The sequence below is a fragment of the Kryptolebias marmoratus genome, linkage group LG21 (genome assembly GCF_001649575.2).
Source record: "Kryptolebias marmoratus isolate JLee-2015 linkage group LG21, ASM164957v2, whole genome shotgun sequence".
NCBI classification, from domain to species: domain Eukaryota; kingdom Metazoa; phylum Chordata; class Actinopteri; order Cyprinodontiformes; family Rivulidae; genus Kryptolebias; species Kryptolebias marmoratus.
In genome coordinates, this window is record NC_051450.1 from 20,175,056 (window position 1) to 20,195,527 (window position 20,472).

Below are 20,472 nucleotides of genomic sequence, written 5' to 3' on the forward strand. Positions count from 1 at the left end.
AACAGAGGTCCTTGTAGACTTGTTAAAATGTAATGCCCCAGTTATCACAATTTTAAATAATTAAATCAGAATATAAGCAAGTGACAAATGTCTCTGACAATTCATTTCAAAGAAACGAGCCTCTCTGGTGACTGCTGACTTGGGAGAAAGAAAGCCACATAACATGTGGGTCTTTGTTAAGCACCACCTCACCGAGTGTAACAAATACCATCAGTCCTGCACTGACACATATCTATTCTTTCTGCAGAACGTCACTGGAAAACCTGCAGGCATGGGATCAATCTATAATTTGACTCTTATACAATAATATGGTTCAGTGCAGGCATAAAAACTCAGAAACACTGACAGTGACACACACTTGTTGTTTTGTATATGTTAATGTTTTACAACTGCAAGCTACTTTTTGCCACAGTTATTGCAGGTAATTATATTCGGTTGTGCATTTTTTTTTTTTTTGGACTAATGCTTTCTAAAGTTTGATCTGATTGCCTTTAGCTTTGTTCAAAGTGACACTTTGAAGGAAAAAAGATGAAAAAATGTATTTCTGCTTATAACATATAGTGCAGTAGGTCAGAATTTATTAAGGATGTCAATGTATAAGAAATGAAGCTTGTTTATTAATATTCCTTCATAATAAAAAAAGCTCTGTAGTTTGTTACACTGCTTTGATTAAAACATACAAATTATACATCAAAATGTGTGTAACTTTTGGGAGTGGTATGTTGTACAACTTAAAAATATTAACAAAAATCTGAAATGTATGCAATCAATTGAATTTCTGATAAACAGATTAGAAGAACAGCTCTACAGATCAGACAGAAATCCCAGAAGACATTACTGATTACAACTGATGTTAATGATTGATGAAAACATATGTAACTTCCTTTGCTATGCGCAGCGTGAAACAATAGCAATAAAAAGTCTGAGACAGGTAAAACATCATTTGCAGCCTATAGGAAGTTGTTTTTTTTTATTACAACATCAAATAATGAATTGATTGAATTTGAGATTTCATCACAGAATTTCACATTTTTAATATTTGATGTGTGCATCTAAATCTATGCAGCTAGCTTCAACTGAACTCATACCTCCTTATTGTTTTAATTTTCTAAAAGGTTTTTCCTCAGTAAAGTACTCACAGATGTGATTAGAGAATGATTGAGCCATTAGCTTCAGCCTGTCACACAACCTAGACTGTAAATCACTGAGAATCAGAAAGCATCCAATTAGTCTACTGACCGCTGAGTTCCCCAGCAGACAGACAGTAGGCGACTGGGTGATGTCTGGAAATAAAAGATGCAAGTGAGAGGGCCTGCAGATGGATATTTTCACTCTCACTGAGAAACATCTCTTCTGTGTTTGGCATCTCCCCTCCTGAGTGAAGATGAGTCACCAGAGTTTGGCTCCTGAGCAACCAGAAAACCCCAACAAAACCAGGCTATATCAGACATGGTGGCAGGGGCTCAAGTTTTTCTTGAATAAAACTGCCAAATAAGCGAACCAGTGAGCAGAGAAGGACTTCCCTGACCTTCTTTGTGGACTTTTATAGTGTTTCTGAGACTTAACTGACAATTAGGCTTGGGCTGGTCTGTGATTCTGAAGGTATAATAACTCAAATCAAAAATATTACAGTTTATTAGTATTAAAACCAAAATGTAAAAATATGATTTGATTTTCTTTGAAAATAGAAATACAAATACTTTTACAACTGCTGCCTAAATAAGTGAATGCACTGCAATTTATTTACGTTTTAAAATTTAAATATTACTGTCTCTCTGCTGTTTTGCTCTTTGTAAAGTAATGTTGAGCGTCTGACACACAAATCCTACTTAATTATCTGGACTGAGCTTCTGTATCAAGCCTGGAGTAGGCTGTGTATTTCACCTGCTAACATGCTAGTTATTGTAACATGTTGGGAATGTTTGTTTCATAACATTTACACTGAAAAGAAAGACAGGTGTTGTTATTTTGGTAGACAAGCCATGACTGACTGTGTTATTCCCACATAAAATGTTCAATCTGCCCAGTATGTCTTTTTAACAAGCATAAAAGTTTACAGGAATTGAGGCTCCTCCCATGGGCTTCCATCTGATGAAGGCTTGAAGCAACAGGTCCCACAACGAAGAAGGAAACAAAAGCAAAAATAAAATAAAATAAGCTCTGTCTTTATCTTGTTTCTCAGCCCTTAAATTGTAGGAATGGTATGATGAAAAGATTGTTAAAAAGCTGCTGTGTCAAAACAATGTTGTACACTTTGAAACCGGTAACCAACCCGTGCCCACTGACAAGAAACCCAAGCCCTTAAGTGCCACAACACAATGAACTTCCATGAACATGAACATGAACTCTTCTGTAATTTGCTGTTGTGTCTTCTTTTGTTCTACAACCCTTTTCCTGTCTCATCTAAGAGCAATAGTATTTTGAATTCAGGACAATAGCCAGTCTCTCTTCATGGCAGGAAAATCACAGGTGCAAGTAATAATATTAATGATGCTTTCATTTCATTAGGCTGTGCCAGTAAGCCATGCCAATGCACCAATACCAGAGCCCTGACAATACTCAACAAAATGATACACAGCTGTTAATTGTTATGCTTGTTCTGTTGAGTAAAAACGTCTGTTAATGGTGGGTGTGTGCCACTGTACATTGTGCCTTAAGCAAAATTTGGAAATCTGCATGGTTCAAATTTAAATAAATGTAAAGAAAGTATTTACTAAAGTGTGCCTTAAGGCATTAGCCCATATGTTTACCCCAATTATTCCAGTGCTGTTTCAGACAATATTCAAATATGTGACAAATAAAGCAAGTGCAACCAGCAAAGACTGCTCTTTTAGATTTTTAGAAGTGTTGTCTTGTAAGACAGGATACCCTGAATGTTTGCAAAAAAACAAAACAAAACACGGCAGGGATAATGTTTCAGACACACCGCATGCAATAACACACATCTATTGCATGTCAGAGCCAGTAATTATGTATAAAGCAGGCACAAACTCTTCATGATTATCATCCAGCAGGTGCCGTGCTCAGAAAATTGCATAGTTGGCTCACTGTAGATTGGCTTGCTGCAGGGATAATCCCAGTGCCAACACATTTGCCATCATATGTCATGGTACTTCACCACCCCAATACTCTCCGGGCTATTGTCAGCGTGCACAGCTGAGCTCTTGTTGAATAGATGCATTACGTCCTGCAGGATACAATGTCATAGAAAACAGAAGCCTTGGATCAGATGGGGCTTTTGTACCTTTTGGGGGGGCTCTTTTAGTTCCAGCAAATTCTAACTGGTTTTTGTTGTTTGTGACTTTGCAGTTAGCTGAGGCGAAATGATTGTCTAAAGGTCCAACATAAAAACCTCAGACAAAGCCTGGTGGTTTTATCTACACATAGAAAGATCCAGATGTTAGCAAAGGCACTTGGAAAATAAAGTGCAAACAATCAAAAGAAAACTCCATGCAGGAAAAATGTAAATGCTTTCCATTAATTGCTTCAAACAACACTAAACCAGAGATCCTGCTCCTTCACATCAGAATATACAATGAACTTCATTCAGTCACTTATCTTTTTCTTTACCTGTCTTATCCTATGCAGAGTTGCATCAGAAGGAAGCCAAAGTAATGAGACAAATGCCACACAATCACATTTAGTATATGCAAAATGAAAGGAGAAACGGTTAAAGAAAATAGATGGATGGATGGAAGTGTTTGCTATTGTTATTTTGGAGATCAGAAGCGCAGGAAATTTGGAAACCCCTGTCCTAATCAAATGCATTAATAAGAGATGAGTGAATTTAGATTGAGCACATTCTGTCAAACAGCAGAGTATACAAACAATCTAAAGATCCAAAATAAAGTTTTAAGTAAGACTGGACTACTCATATTATATTTCTCCATTTTTTTCTGCTTTAACCTTTACTGCCTGCCAACATCCCAAAAAACTCAGACTTTTTCTCCTTGTCAAAATGTATGCATGAAAGTCCAAAGGTACACAAAGGTCACTCACACGCTTGAGTTTGTGGGATTTTGCAGCATGGGCACCTCTGACCCATACTCTAAGTTGCTCTGTTTTAGCAGAAAACACCTAACATGAACACAAACACACACACAAAGACTTAGATATTCATCATATGCACACAGCTTCCTCAGAGATTCAGTGTGATGTTATTTTCCTTTGGCCTGTGACCCATCAGGTGCCTGACTTTCTAACCTGTTCTTTTATCTGTTTTGCCTCGGTTTCCACAATAAAGTCATCTTTTCTATTAATGCCTTTTCCAGCCAGTTCTCAATTTATTCTTTGTATTTCTAGAATATAATTAGTTTGATTACCTGGCCTGCTATTAGCAGCCTAAACAGGTTAATGATTAATGTTAATCACCGCTCCCCCTTCCTGTTTATGGGTATTGAGCCTCTTCATCATGAGCTCATGGAGCAACATTTGTATGCACAGTGCGAGCGTGCACCCTCATGAGGGTTTTTTTTTCTCTCTGCTCATAAATTAACACAAAACAATTTCTGTAACAGAAGTACTATGATTGATATTATGATAACAAAAGCCATATGATCGAAGCGAATAACAAAACCAAAAATAGCTTAGTTATTTTGTGGTACTTCTGCTTTTTGTTGTAGTTTTGTTGAATAAAATGACAGCCAAGTAGAATACCCACAGAACAATGACAGGCTTTAAGGTCTGATTCAAGGCTTGTTTTTTTGTTTCTTTGATGGATATCAGACTTAACAAGCATAAAAAATGTCTATAACTCAGTAAATTTTACTTTTACCAGGAATATTTTCATGATGAAGAGGCTCAATATCCATAAATATAAATTTTGCAGATATATTTTGATCCATCTGTCCATCCATTTTCTTTACCAGCTTTACACGTTCCAGGTGGTGGTGAAGGTGGTGTCTATCTCCAGCAGTCATTGTGCAAGAGGCGGGAGACACATTGGACAGGTCGCAAGTCCATCACAGGGACACATAGAGACAAACGAGACAAACAATCATTCACGCCCTCACTTACACCTGACTGTGGGAGGAAACCGGAGTACCCGAAGAAAACCCACGCGAAAAGACGGGAAGCAAACCTTTGAGCTTTTTGCTGTCTGGCAAACTAACCACTTTTCCACCGTGCTACTTACAGGTATATTTATATATGTAAAACACACTTACACTCACTTATATACTTACAGATATACTTACAATGTCAAAATTGTGACTTAGCTTTTCGTAATTATGGATCACAAAGTTATATTTCCGAGACAGTATAAAGTCAGCATTATGAGATATTTCATAATTATAACTAGTCATAATGTTGAGATAGTAGTTATATTTTTTAACTACATCATAATTATGAGATAAGTCAAAATTTCAAAATATTGAAATGGTAAGACATGTTTTAAATGGTATTTGATAATTATGACAGAGTATTATTTTTTATGTCACAGTGGCAGAAATGGTCTTCCATACTGCAACAGTCAACTGCACAGTTTACTGATATCATTAATAGTGTGAACTATATATGCTTTTTGAAACTTCTATGTGCCAGTGAGTTTATTTTATTAAAATTTTAAATACAATATAATGGCTATTAGACCTATATGACATTTGAAAAGGTAACTCACTAATAATGTTTTCCTCATATTCAAAGTTGAGAATGATGGACAGTTTAATTAGACCTGACAGAACGCCAGGCATTTGAAGTTTGAAATATATTGTAATTCATTAGTCGTGTGCACTTTTTTGGGATGCTCAAGCGCTCAAATCACAATCATCCCTAACATATGGCTAATAATGCTAATGTCATCAGAACGAGGCAATGCTTAGAAAATGAAGAAATAATAATTACAATTTTCACACCGAATTTCTCCAATTTTCAGTCCAGACTTCCAAAGGCTCAAAGAATTATTCTCAAAGTCTAGCTCATATGATTGTCTCGGATGATTGATAGCTCTAATTTACCTCCCTGAAACATCTAATATTGGAACTCTGAATAATGCATAATTCAGTTAGCCAAGCTGAGAGTTGACATGAGTGCATGCATGGTGCATGCATGAGACAAATCCACATTCCCAAACATGCAGAGAACACGACAACCAAAAATAGGATGGTATTCTCTTGTGAACAAAAGAATCAGCTGAAATGATGCACATGTAACAACAGACAAAGGAGCATACATTAAAATTAGAAGTTAACTGTTCAAGGTTTATTCTTGTCAGTCTTTTTATGTTGGTTGGAAACCCCGAAATCACATGTAAGAAATTGGAAGACAACCTTACTTTAAATATAAGAAGAATTCATTTAAAGACTTACAGATAACAGAATGAGTTATGAATAAATGATTCAAGTAAAGTGCATGGCAAAAGGTGGTTGCCGTTCAAATCCCAAGATATGAACTAAAGTTATTCTGTAGGAGGAGAGAACTATTGAACTAACTATTTAATTAAAGAAAAAGATATATGAAATATTTTAAAGAATTTAAATAAAGTTGAAAACATAACTTAAGGAACCCTTTCAAATGTCTTTTTTGTCTCTTTCTGCCTCAGTATGAGCTGATAACTGCAGGTTTCACTGTCTGCTTTTTGTCACAACACACAGGTAGGGAAGTTACCCTAATGTCAATAATCTTTGGGTCATCATAAAAACTAAAATCAGGTGTGTGTTTGTAGGAGAAAGTGCAAATTCCTTTGTCCACTGAGAAAATGACAGAGGTTAAAGAGAATATTAATTTGTGACTTTTGCATTCTGCTACAGACATCAAAAACATCCCAAACAGGCACCATATGTGCTTATGAAAAGGAGTTTTATTCTTAGGTATGAAATGTCTGAGTGGCCACAAAATTCTGGGCTGAACATTATTAACCATCAAGAGTCCAGAAGTAACTATGCAAAGTGATTCAGATGAAAAATTTGATGTCATATCCCTGAAAACAAACATTTATCACCACTTGTGTAGTTGACTTATTATTAAAAAACAAAACATAAATTAAAAAAATAACAGTAAAAAGCTTATAAATTACAAAGTGTTTAAGTTTAAGGACCCAAAACAGCAGGCAGGCAGGTTAAGATTAAAACCTTAAAACTTAAAATAGGGAAGCGCATAAAACAAAACACAAAAACGGACTACAGGAGATTAAAAAATGATGAGGAACTGACCAGCAAGCTGTGAAGATTTCACCTTGATTTTAATTCTGATGGTAAGCGATTTCCTTGCTGACAGCTGTTGCTTTTTCTAAAATCTGACTCAGCAAGTTGAACTTTTACAGCATGACTACTGATTGTCAGAATGCATTCTGTTTTTTACAAACATGCATATTAATAAATTCAAGCATGGATGCAATTATGTGCTAACATAAAGTTCTGCAAACTCTTTATTTTTATTTATTATTGGTTGTTGTTTACCTTATTAGCTCCTATGTCTAAAATCATGTTTTTGTATTCAGTTATACATTTTTATAAAATTTGTTTTGGTCTGCAAAACCTTCATTCCTGGGGGGGAGCCATTTTTATCACAAATAACCACATCAGAGGTAGTATCAGCCCAGGGAGTGAGGCTGAGGTAGGTGTGGCTCTGTCTGAGTTTGACTTCAGCAGCCTCAGAGATTCAGGAGGCTGGTCACAGACATCTGTGATCTGATGCCTCAGGCCTGTTTCTGCAGACTTTGAAAAGCCCCACTGCACGCAGTCAGCCGAGACAGTAACATTGATTAGTTCAATCAATACTCTTACCTGTTCCCACCTTAGCATTTCTGTGATATACATGACTTTATTACCAAAAGCACACAAATTATTTGGAAACCATCTACGGGGAACAAAAATGGGTATTGGATTTATCTTAAAGAAAAAAAATATGACTGTCTAGCCTGGAGTACAGTGCACGCCAACACACACACACACACAAATCGAGTTCAGTCAGGCAGCTGGGAAGCAGTGCGATGGTTGACCTAGATTGGATGCTGAGTTTGAAGGCAGAAGAAGAAACTGTCTGAATACAAAGTCAGAAATCTCTAGCCCAACAGCCAGGGAACTCTGGGAAAAGAGACAGAAATTATTCCACCTTTTATGTTCCGGCTTCTGACATCATTCCAGACTTTTTTTTCTTTCTTTTTTCTGAGCATATCAAGTTGTAAAGGCAGTGAGATATGAATCTTGAAAGTGCAGCTATTTAATCAGACTATTAAAAAACATGTCATTCGTCACAAAAAAATAAAATGCATTAACTTGTTCCGTCATAAACTGAATGTTATGTTTAACTCGTGACTGCCAGTCTTTAATCAGGGTAGTTTAACTTCTCTTGATTTTGAAATAAACTGACTCCACTACAAAGACTGCATATCAACCAAAACACAGAAACAATTAAAGGTCTATCATTTGTTGAAGGAATGCACATCACCAATTGCCCTTCATGTCAGAGATTTAAGTAAAAATCATCTTACATAGAGAAATAATGGAGTTGTAGTCATTTTAGTCAAACATTTAAAAAATATGTGCAATCTTGCATGATCTGTTAGCTCTTGAAGTGCTGAGAATCACTGTTAGCTACTACCACGTGAAATGTTAGCTCAATATCTGTAAAACTAAGTTATAGCCATTTTTGCGTTGGCTAATATTGATTAGCTGTGGCGGCCATCTTAAGTTTAGTTGATTCCAAAAGTTATTCTCTTGTTGATGTACATCCAAAGATTACTTTCTGAGAGTGTCATTAAAATCTGTCTCGTGGTCCATGAGATATTTTGATAACAGGAGACACAGGCACCCTCACACACAGCTAATAAACACTAATAAAACATAAAAGGCTGTGTTTAATAAATGCAGTAAGGTCTTTTGTATTACAAATAGAAATTTAGAAGTAACTTTTATCACCTTGACTGGAAAGCTATCGTGTTCTTTGAATCATTAACACGTCTGAAATAACACCATCACATCCCAAAGCTCAAGCTGTCAGCAAGAAGTCAGCATGTCACAGAATCCACTCTCACCTCTGAAAGCCAGGATGTGAGACATGCAGGAAGTCATGGAAACTCAACCCTCATGGCAAAAAAGATTAAACAAAACACAGAAAGGAGTAAACGGGAAGGGGAGCCTGGTAATGTGCCGGCAACCTGTTTAGGGTGTACCCCCACCTCTCACTCAAACTCTACTGATATAATCTTCAGCCTCCCTGCAACCCCCTCCAGGATAAAGTGGGTGTAGCTAATGGGGGAATGGATGGATGGCTGGAAGAGGCCGAGTGCCTTGGAGGATAAGAACTGCAGTTACACAAGGATTTGAACAAGCAGAGAGGGGGGAAGAGGGAGGCGAAACAAAGGAGAAAACCAGGAGAGACGGGGGAGGAAATCAGACATATTAATTCCCGAATTCTCTTTGGTGTCTCACACCTCCATATTTTCTTCCTCTCACATGTCAGAACACCAGATAATCTGTTTTTATAAAAACAGCACACTAAGATACAACGAAGCAGACAAGTACTGATTCTAAAGGCGGGAGGTCAAAGATGTTGTTGTAACAACAAGCTACAGGCTTTATCCTTTGTGTTATTTTAGGTTTAAATATACTGCACATGCTGGACTGGGAAGATTTCTTTTTCTCAATAGTAGCAATACAAAATACAGCCCAGGATGTACTAGGTACATACCTGATAGGTACTGGTTACTTATGGAGACCTGGCTGTATTATAAAGTAACTTATGTACCAGGTATATACTGGATATGTACTGGAGACTTATTGTGTAGTGGGACCAGGCTAGTTACCCTGTATTTACAGGGTAAATACCTGGTACCTACCTCATACTAAGCTGGTATGTACCAGGTAAGTATCAGGTACATACCAGGTAAATACCAGGTATGTTCATACTGAGCAGTATCATGTATTGTATCATTTCCACTTTAAAATCATCCACCATAGTTTGTGATTTGCTGAGTCTCAAAATCATTTTAACTCAACATCAGTAAATGACTCACATGGTCTTTTTATTATTTCCCAGCATCTTAAGCCTAAATATTTATAATATGTACTAAAATGTGGACAAATCTACTCCTTTCCCTCCCACACATGAACATTTGTTTTTCATAAAACTCTTCATAAAATGTTCTCCTAGATTCTTATTCCACTCATTCTTTGAGTCATGTACATGCAAAATCAATGTACTATATATGTTCATGTGGTGCATTCTTTCTATTTTCTGATGCTTTATAAGCCTCGAGACAGAACAGGAAATACAGCAACTGCAGTGACTTATAGTATGTACAAAAGCCCATTTTACAACATAAAAAATAATAAACAGAATTCCTAAAACATTTCCTGAAGCCTGCACGCAGTAACGTACTGTAAAATAGCACCTCAGTCGTAAATAGCAAAAAAGAAAAGATCTACTGTGGGTCTTGTTAGAAGTACAGAAATAAGTGCTAAAAGATAAACATCAGGCCAAGGCCTGAAGGGAGCCTTCTCATTATTTCCATTGTTTCTTTACAATCATTGAATGCCTCATTTAAATCTCAGAAGTTTTGTCCTTGACTTACGATCATGTAAAGCCACAAAGCAATTTGCATTTCAAGGTGTTTCCAAACTTTTTTGAATGCAGTGAATCTACAGTTGCTGCCTTTAATAAATGTAAAAATTTGCAAGAAAGCAGAATATTGTTTGGTTTAGTCTGGTTCCTGTGGCGAAACAGCATGTTTCTTTGTTTGTTTTTACTTTTACATTTCCATTCTTCTCTGGTTAAAACTATGTCAAACTTGATGATTTCCCTGGACCACCATGGGGACGATAAAACCTAAATACTGTCCTTGTCAGTGAGATTTATAAAAGGATGCTAACAAGCTGTAGAGAAAAGTCATCACAACCCTGTTGGCTCTGAAATGTCCCAGTTACACAGTGACTATTTTGACACTGAAAAGCTATTTAAAACCTTAACTTGGCTCATTTTTCCCTACATTTTATGGTTCTCAATGTGTCACAGAGAATCACTTTCCCCATTAAAGTTGCAGTTGTGTGTTTGTCTTGGTTCAGCACAATCAAGCTGGCCTTAATGGGAAAATTATGCACCATTTATTCATTTGCCCAAAAGCACAACTGACTGTGGTTTGTTCAGGCTGATGCTTCCTCAGACAGCTCAAAAATGTTTATTTCTATAAAGGAAACCCTAGTTTGGAAGCTTAAGGTGACCATTTTTAAAAATAACTAAGCTATTTTGCCTCTTGTAACTTTAATTGATATTAGAAAATCAGATATTTTGAGTCGTATTTTTACAGAAGATTGAAATTGAAACATTACTGCTGTGTCAGGAACGGGGTGGGAGGAGGCGAACCCTGAGCGCAGACTCATGTTGATTAAAAAAAACTAATTTATTTAGAAATAAAAAGCAAATCCAAAACAAAGGCTGACGTGGCAGCAAAACCTAGACTAAATACAAAAAAACATTAACTAACTAAACTAAACCTGAACAGACCTGAGACTAAAGATAAACCACTGGGAGACGAGAAGGCACGAGCAAACAGAACAGCACATCAGGGAGACAAGAGAATGACAATGAACCAGCAGCGAAGTAGAGAATGTGACCGGGTATTAAAGGCNATTATGGAGCTAGAGGCAGGTGTAGATGGGTGAGAACAGGGAAGAGAGAGAGTGTGACTGAGGAGAAGTGAATGGTGGCTGAGGCACAGGGAAGAGACAACTAAATAACAAACAATAAACTCGAACTGAAATATGAAGACAAAACATAATACAAAAACCTTACATCCTAACATGCTGTTGCTTTAGAGTTCTGTGCATCTTGGAGCTGTCCATGGTGCTGAAAAATATCATCACCCCACTGGTTAAGGTGCTTAAGATATAATAATAATAATAATAATAATAATAATAATAATAATAATAATAATAATAATAATAATAATAATAATAATAATAATAAAGAAGGCCTAGCATCCCCAGTTTTGAACTCATGTCCTTTCATTTCAAACTATCAATTCTGGATAAACCTTTTAAATAACATTGTGATCTCATGCAATATCACAGTTTTCTTAATCAGAGTATGGATCTAATTTTGAATGACTCTCAGTTATTGTCGTACCAAATCTTTGCTTAACATCAGCAAAATTAAAGCCCATTTTTGTGTTTTCTGAGCTCAGTCAACTGTGGTGTTTGACATGAATGCTGTTGACTCCAAAAGTTAATCAGTTATGAAAGTACATCAAATAATTAGTTTCTGAAAGCTTCATTAAAATATGTCCAGTAGTTTATGTGATATTGTGCAATAAAGTGGGGATACTCAGATACTACCACACAAAATTCTAGCTCAATATCTATAAACCTAACTCATTTACAACCAATTTTGACATTTTTTTTTAACACTGGTTGGGTGTGGCAGCCATCTTGAATCTACCTGACTCCATATCTAATCAGTTGTAAACGTGAATACGTTTTTTTTTTTGAGTTTCACCTAAATCTATTTTGTGATTCATGAGATTTTTTGCTAACAAACAGACAAATGAATTCACAAACACAGGTATAAACATTCTTGCCCAATTTTCACTTTAATAAAAGGTGTTTTACAGTTAAATATAGGTTTATTCTTTGATTTGCTGAAAAAATAATGTAGATGAACACTTACAATTCCAAAGTACAAGACATTATCAGCTTGATCAATGAAGAAAGTCACTCAAATTGCATCACTTAAACTGTTATTTTATTTCATTTGTCCGTTAATAGTTTGCTTTTAGCTGTACATTCTATAAGCGCATTGCTCACTGAAATGGTTCAAATTCAGAAAAAAAAGTGTCTTCAGTCATTACTCACCCGTGTCTGTCAAAATATTGGTTGACTTTTGCAGAGCACAAATCTGCTAATACTGAAGATGGCATGTGTTTTAAACTAACTCTGACAGGTGGAGCGATAACGTGAGAGAGAAGTGATGCTTAAAGCAGAAAATCCACATTTTTAGCTTCGTAGTGACATAAAGGACACTAGAAAAAAATTGCACTTTCTGCAAAAATGCAACCTAAATGCTGAGAACTGAATGACTGCAGAAATTTGCTGGAGAAGCTGAAACAGAGTTGTTGAAGCTAAAAAAATATAAAAACAGAAAACTAGCAAAACGTTAAAAGCAGCAAAATACTAGCCAAAAGCTAAAATAACCAAAATGCTAGCTAACAGCAAATAGTAGCAAAATGCCAGCTATAAACTAAAATCAGCAAAATGCTATTTAAAGAAGCAAAGCATAAGCTAAAAGTAGCAAAAGGTTATCTAAGAGTAGCAAACAGCAAGCTAAAAGCTAAAAGTAGCACAAGGATAGCTAAAGGTTGAAATCAAAAGGTTGGCTTGATAGCTGGTAGTAGCTAAACGCTAAAAGTGACAAAAGGATAGCTAAAATAGCAAAAATACAGCTAATACCTTAAAGTAGCTAAAAGCTAAAAGTAGCAAAGGGCTACCTGACAGCTAAAAGCAGCAGAACTGTAGCTTTTAGGTAATAGTAACATTAGAAGACAAAACCAGAGAAAGTATGCTGAAGCTCATGTCAAAGAAAACAAGGAGATTTCCATGTATTTCTATGATGAAAATATTTGTAAATAAGTTAAATATTTTGAAAAGTATAAAAGTTACCAAAACCAAAAGTCTTAAAACCATTTTCTTGGATAGTATGCAGAAGAAGGTAAAATGCAAAGAAAAATTACAAAAAAATAATAAAAACAATTATATGAATACTGAATCAGCATTCACATAAAAATGGAGAAACTGTGTAAAGCTGGAAAGACGATACACTGACCAAGAACAGTTAGAGCAGATAACCTTGGCCACAGTTGTCATCATGCTCCATCCTGCATGTGAAGATATGATTGGCATTCAAAGGGGATGAGAACTAACATTTACCTGGACATTATCTCTGAGACAGCAGACATGAGGCTGACTGTGATCTAATGAAACACTGTGTTCCTCTGTGACAGCAGCAAAAAAGAAAAGTAAGATATAGCTCCAAAGAAAAATGGGTGGGCATTTCCTATCTGGATGTTTTTCATTACTTTTACATTCTGTTGGAAATGCAACAAAGAAACGTTTAGGTGCAAGCTGATCTGTGACACAAAAAACAAGTGGACTTTAATTTACCTGCTGTCTCCTGTAGACGTTCAACAGTTTATTTTTGGATTCAGAAAATGGTAGATCAAAAGAAGCTGATGAGTACTGTAAAAAAAAGGGTGGATAAATATAAAAAAAACATAAAGGCAAACTATAAAAACAAGCAGACAAGAGACTAAAAATAGATGTGTGAAATTAAAAAGAAGCATAAAAGGAGAATGGAGGAGAGAGAATACTACAAACACCTCACTGCAGCTTTAATGAAAGCCTAGCATTCGTTAAAGGAATGCATATCACCCGCGGCCAGAGTTTTACACAGAGATCATCTTATGTTGATAAATCAGGAGTTGTAGCCAATTTCGTCAAATGTTGAAATGACATGCACCATCTGGTGCAATATCATAAGATCTTTGAGTATGTGTTGTGAAAGACCACCAAGGTACAGCCATTTATGTGTAGGTTAAGCTTGATTATTTCCATTATCCATCCTGAACTGGGTTGACTCCAATTGTTAATCAGCTGAAGACGTACGCCCGATAATTACTTTCTACAAGTTTCAATAAAATCTGTTCTCTGGTTCATGAGATAGTTTCCTAACGTGCAGAGAAACCAACAAACACTCACAAAGACACGGACATAAACAATATTGTCCTTTCACCCTCGGCAGCAGGTGATAAAATTGTCCATATAGTGCACATACTGTTGATCAGAACAAAATGGAATAAACAAAATTAAACTGCAGTTTTGAAATTATAAAACTCAGTTCCAAAAAGTGTGGGCAGGAAATTAAACTCTACTTTTAAATCTGCTTGATCTCAGCAGGTGATCCTCTCCTGTGACAAACTGTAATCAAGTCTTAAAGCAATTAATTGAACAGTTTTGTCAAAATAAATGACTGCAAGCATGATATTTACATATTTAAAGTTTAAACAAAGAGACGCAGGAAGTAATAATTTCATTAAATATTTTCTGATTGTCAAATTGTCCACGTTGTCTTAATACAGACTGATTAATTTTGAGAAAGAACGCTAAGCCTCTTGTATAAACAATAAGAACACAGCAGCTTCCACTGTGACTCAGAAACTGGCTGTATTTTATTATTACTCCACTGCTTCCTCTGCAGTAGTTTCCAGTTTATGGTGTTACCACAATATAAAAAGTTATTGTTCTCATCTGTAGCAGTGGCTTCTGCTGGCCGCAGCTTGCCACAAGATGAAACAGAACGTATAAAGTGATGTGGTGGCGTGACAGGAAGAGGACTCATCTGAGAGCAGAGAAGTGAAACTGGAGGTGTGAACAACAACACACACCATGTATCACAGTCCTGACAGTTTATATCATTTATGTGCAATGACAGCACATGCAAGCACACAGATGAACGCTTTGCTCTTTCTGTGTACGGACTCTTCATTCACATCTTGTTTGTCTTCCCTCCTTACCTTAACATCGATCATCCTAACTAAACATCTAATCCTAAACTGAATGCACAGGTGAGTCATCACTTCCTGAATGGTCTTGAATCTTGATGATACACATTTTAAATGTCCTCATCGCATCAAGGAGTAAAGTTTTTCTGCTTTTTGTTGCGGTTTTCTTTCCATTGTGGTTTAATCCAATAACAAGTAAAACTGCAGCAGACTGTCCCTATTTTTTAAAGGGTATTTTTGGGGGTGTTGGTTTGTTGATTGTGAGGAGAAAGCAAGCAAAATAAGAACTTTATTACATGGTTTTAACATGTATATGAAATATAAATTTCACCTGCCACCAAAAGGTGAAAACGGGTGATAATGTTTTCGCTCGTGTCTGCATATGCGTATGGGTATGTTACCAAAATATCTCATGAATCACTGGATAGATTTTAATGAAATTTCCACTGACTGTACATTTACAACTGATTACCTTTTGAAGGCAACTCGATTTGAAATAGCTCCTACAGCCAAGTGACCTTACAAAACACAAAAATGCCTATAATGCTGTGAATTTGTTGATAAGAGTCCATCACAACACACACTCCATGTGTTACTCATAGTGCAAATTCTTTATTAACTGATTAACTATAAGGGTAAACCCTGTTAGTCTGTTAACAAAATAGTTTATGGTAAATGGCTTGCACTTGTACAGTGCTTTTTCTTATCCAAGGACCCCAAAGAGCTTCACACTACAGTCATTCACCCATTCATCCACATATTCATACACTGATGATGGTAAGATACACTGTAGCCACAGCTGCCCTGAGGCGGGCTGACAGAAGCAGGGCTGCCATCACAGCGGCGCCACCGAACCCTCTGACCATCACCAGTAGGCGATGCAGGTGAAGTGTCTTCCCCAAGGACACAACATCTGAGACAGACGGAGTGGGGGTTCGAACTGGCAACCCCCTACTGATCTGAGAACCTTTCTCAGTTTGAACTGAGCAGTGTAGAGTTTATAAAACTGTCGTGAGTCGCTCCATTTATGTGAGCTGAACTCGTGTGGAAATCACTCCTGAGGCTTGTCAGTGTCTTTGTTTGCCTGGTTCATATGAGAGATGTTTTGTTCACATGCATAAAAAGGTGCAAATTAGTGTGAAGCAGATGGGAAAATAGACTTAATATGAATCTGTTAATCAGGAAACTGGTTTTTCTAATGCAATAATTCTATTAGAATTATTTCATTAATGTCATTTATTGTGAATTTCTGCAGGACCAGGTATAAAAAATGTCAGTGTGTAACTTGTAAATAAAACTGAATCGAGCAGAAAAGTTGCTAGGAGACATCTGATGGGTGCTTGTGAAGCGGTGACTCCCACAGCGACATGGGAGAAGCTTGGATGTTAATTTCATGCTCCTCCAGCTGCTCTGAGCTGAAAGCCTGCCTGTTGGTTGTGTTTGATCCCAGGAAGATGCTGTACGTCTGTCGGAGGTGGGGGGGGGGATCCCACTGGGACCCCGCCGCCTCACTCGTATCAACATGATGTCATCCTGCCTTTCCCTCTTCCTCTGTGTTCCTCCCACAGCATTTCCCTCATTTCACCAGCCTTTCTGTTCTTTTTCTGTACTTCATGCACTTTTAGGTGCGATGTCCTCAAAGAGCTCATCATCCTCAACAGATGAAAGAATCCTGATTCTTTATGTTGTTCTGTAAAGTAAAATGTAGGTTATCACAGATAGAATTTGTTTTGTAGTGCTGCCACACACATTATCCAGTCTATTTTATTATTAAAAGTGTCACAGTCATCACCTCTTTACCTCTACTTCTAAGGTACAATGAGATAAAAACAATAATAATAGTAATAATAACTTGAAGCCTAGAATTCCTTGAAGGAATGCATATCACCCATCGCCTTCCATGTCAGACTTTTATATCATCTTATGTTCAAAAAAACAAAAACTTGCTGCCATTTGGGTCAAACCTTGGAATTAATATTATGCAAGATATTGCAAGATGTCATGCTCGGCATATCTGTTGGGGAGAACAGCAACCACTGCACAAAATCGTAGCTCAATAGCTGTAAAATTTATTGATTTATATAAATTTTTGTGTTGGCGAAGATAAATTAGATGTAGCAGCCATCTAGAATCAGATTGACTCCAAATAGTTAATAAAAAGTAGGATGTAATCTGGTTCTGCTTAGAATATGTGTTGGGGAACAGACTCAGCTACTACCACACCTGATCTTAGGTCAAAATGTGTAAAATTAATTGAGTTTTAGCCAATCTGTGTGTTTTTTATTGTTATTTGCATACAATACTTTGTTGTTTGACCTTTTGACTAAAGCACATGTTTATGGAATTGTAATAAGTCTTGAGATGAATGGCTGTTGCCATATAAAGAAAAAGAAAAATAATTAATTAGTTAATGGTAATTTTATTGAGCTGCTTTTTTTCTAGTAATCACAAACTATCATGCAAAAGAGATCAATGTCAGCTCAAACAATCATGACAGGCCTAACTAGGATTATAACAACAGGACAATGTATGTTTGACATAAATACGTTTGTGCATATGTGATCAGCAGGTGTGTGTTGCACGACAAAAACACTGCTGCGCAAGCATTTCTGCTCCATTCTTCTCCTTATCAGCCACTGAACACATTCCTCCAGACTGAGGCCGGAGTGGTTTCAGCGAGTGTGTGAGTGTTTTTATGCATGCGCCGTGTTCAGCTATAATTGCAACTGTTTGTCTGGCGATGCTTGAATAAGTGTGTGCAACATCATGCGCAAGTATATGTGTGTCAGAGTAAAATAGAGGGAGACGGGGCATAAAAAGGGGAGAAAGAAATAGAAAAAAAAAGAGATAAAGGCATTTAGAGCAAGCTCTCCATGGGTCCAAAGCCTCTGGGTGGCACAGAAGAGTTTCACAGTGTTAATCTCTGTGTAATAACTGAATCACAGAGAAAACAATAGAGCTCTCTGTGCCTTTTCACGAGCCAAAAGGCCTTGGGGCAGCTGGTTAGTAAGTCTGACTGTGCGAGGAAGAGAAAAAACTGTGAGCATGTGCATTTGTGAATACTTGTGCTTGTCTGGAAAAATGAGCGCCAGACATGAAGACATGAAACGCTCTGTCTGATCTGTAAAAAGTGAGCGAGATTCAAAGTGTGACTTTCCAAGATGTTGTGTCAAATGCAGTCAGCGCTTTTCAATTATCACAGTATTTCTTCGTTCTCCTTTTTTTTTTTTTTTACAGTCAACACTTTAGGTGTGATAAGACTACTAGCAAGTGCAGTTAGCCCAAGAGAAACTCTAACAGTGTGTAACAAAGTAACAAAGAGGTCTTTGTTTCAGATGATGTATACAGAATAATTACTTGTACATCGCTTCATTTCAGCACTTTACAGAAATGTAATGAAAGAACAAGTCCTTGGTTGTGAAAGTTATGGTTATCAAAGTAAATGCTATTTTCAAGGTTTGACCACAACTCAGTCATTTCTCATCATAAGATGGTCTTAGTGTAAAACATGATAGATGGCGGGCGATATGCAATGCTTGGTCTCTAATTTGCGTCTGCATTCATAAGCACACAGCACATGTGTACTTGCAGAAAGCCTCTACAAAAATTCATCTGATAAAAGAAACAAATAAGAATTACCCAAAGAGGCGTCATTATCAGTTTTAAACCCGTTCTAAATTTATCAGCAAAACCTCCTCAGTGATGCTGAATTAAAGCGTTTATAGCAGAAAGAAGATGGATTTTTTTGTCAGCGTGCATGCAACACATAACTACCAAAGTGTCTTTGAAACTAATTCATCTGATTAAGTGTCTTTACACTGGTTGCCTGCCGTTTAATGGCATTATTGATTTCAGTGTGACCTGAGAGATAATAAGCCTTCACAGGTAAGTCAGTGACAGCTCAGGCTCCTCGCATTCCTTCTTCAACGTGCACGGCAGCCTGCTGCCACAAGCGTTTTCATACAACACGTTTACTTAATAAGGAGGTTTCTGGCAAATGCTAATGCACAACAAACAAACTGAACAAGCTTTGATTAAACTAAGAGATAAAAGTGAAAATTATTTTCAAGAAATATTAAAGGTAAACAAATACTGTCGATCGAAAGAGGGAAAACAAGTATCCATATTTATCCATTCATTAATCATTTCATCCATCCATCATTCCACATTCATTCATTCATCCATCCCATCATTCATCTAACCATCCATGCATTCATCATCCATCCATTTGTCCATCTATCCATCTATCCATTCATTTATCCAACCTTATATTCATCCTTCCATCCATCCGTCCATCTGTCTGCCCTTCCATCCATCCATTCATTCATTCATTCATTCATTCATTCTTCTTTTTATTTTGTTTTTCAGTAATTCATGGTCAGCTCATGGAGGTAACAGGTCCAGGAAGAAAACCCAGACATCCCTCTCCCCAGTGACATTCTCCAGCTCCTCCTGGGAAGCCCTGAGGTGTTTCCCAGCCAGAGAGGACACATATATTTCCTCCTGAAGGTAAAAGTCTAAAGATCACTGTTTCATAAACTAGGCATAAAAACAAGCTGTCATTCACTTTAAGTAGCTCTCCTAAACAAGTGCAAGTTTAACGTTCAAACATACAAGTTCTCACAGAAACAACTCATGAAGCAGCTCTACAGTTTCTCCAAACATTTAAATACAGAAATCCATCTAAATTTAGCTTTCCTGAACATACAGTCTACCTCAGAAGATAAAATCAATATAGGAATTTAATTGACAAATGGATGTCTTAAAAACCCACAAGAATAAACACAGCAGATTCAGCCTTAAAGATGAAAAACAAAACTATGTCTTTAGCAACGTTTGAACAACGGCATGTTTTGGTGATTCTGCTCTGAAACCGGTTCTCCACACCTGCATCTCACAGCTCCAGCTTCCAGTGTTGTTAGTTTATTATTGATCAAACAGAATCAAGATTTCTGGCTCTACTTTGATGTCCACCTCACAAAATC

At 36.8% G+C, this 20,472-nt stretch overlaps 1 protein-coding gene across 2 annotated transcripts in view; it reads right to left on the reverse strand.

Moving 5' to 3' along the window:
• The window catches only part of ctnnd2a (catenin (cadherin-associated protein), delta 2a), a 275,301-nt gene that overhangs the window by 229,733 nt on the left and 25,096 nt on the right, over nucleotides 1-20,472 (reverse strand). The gene's annotated exons all lie outside the window — the stretch shown is intronic.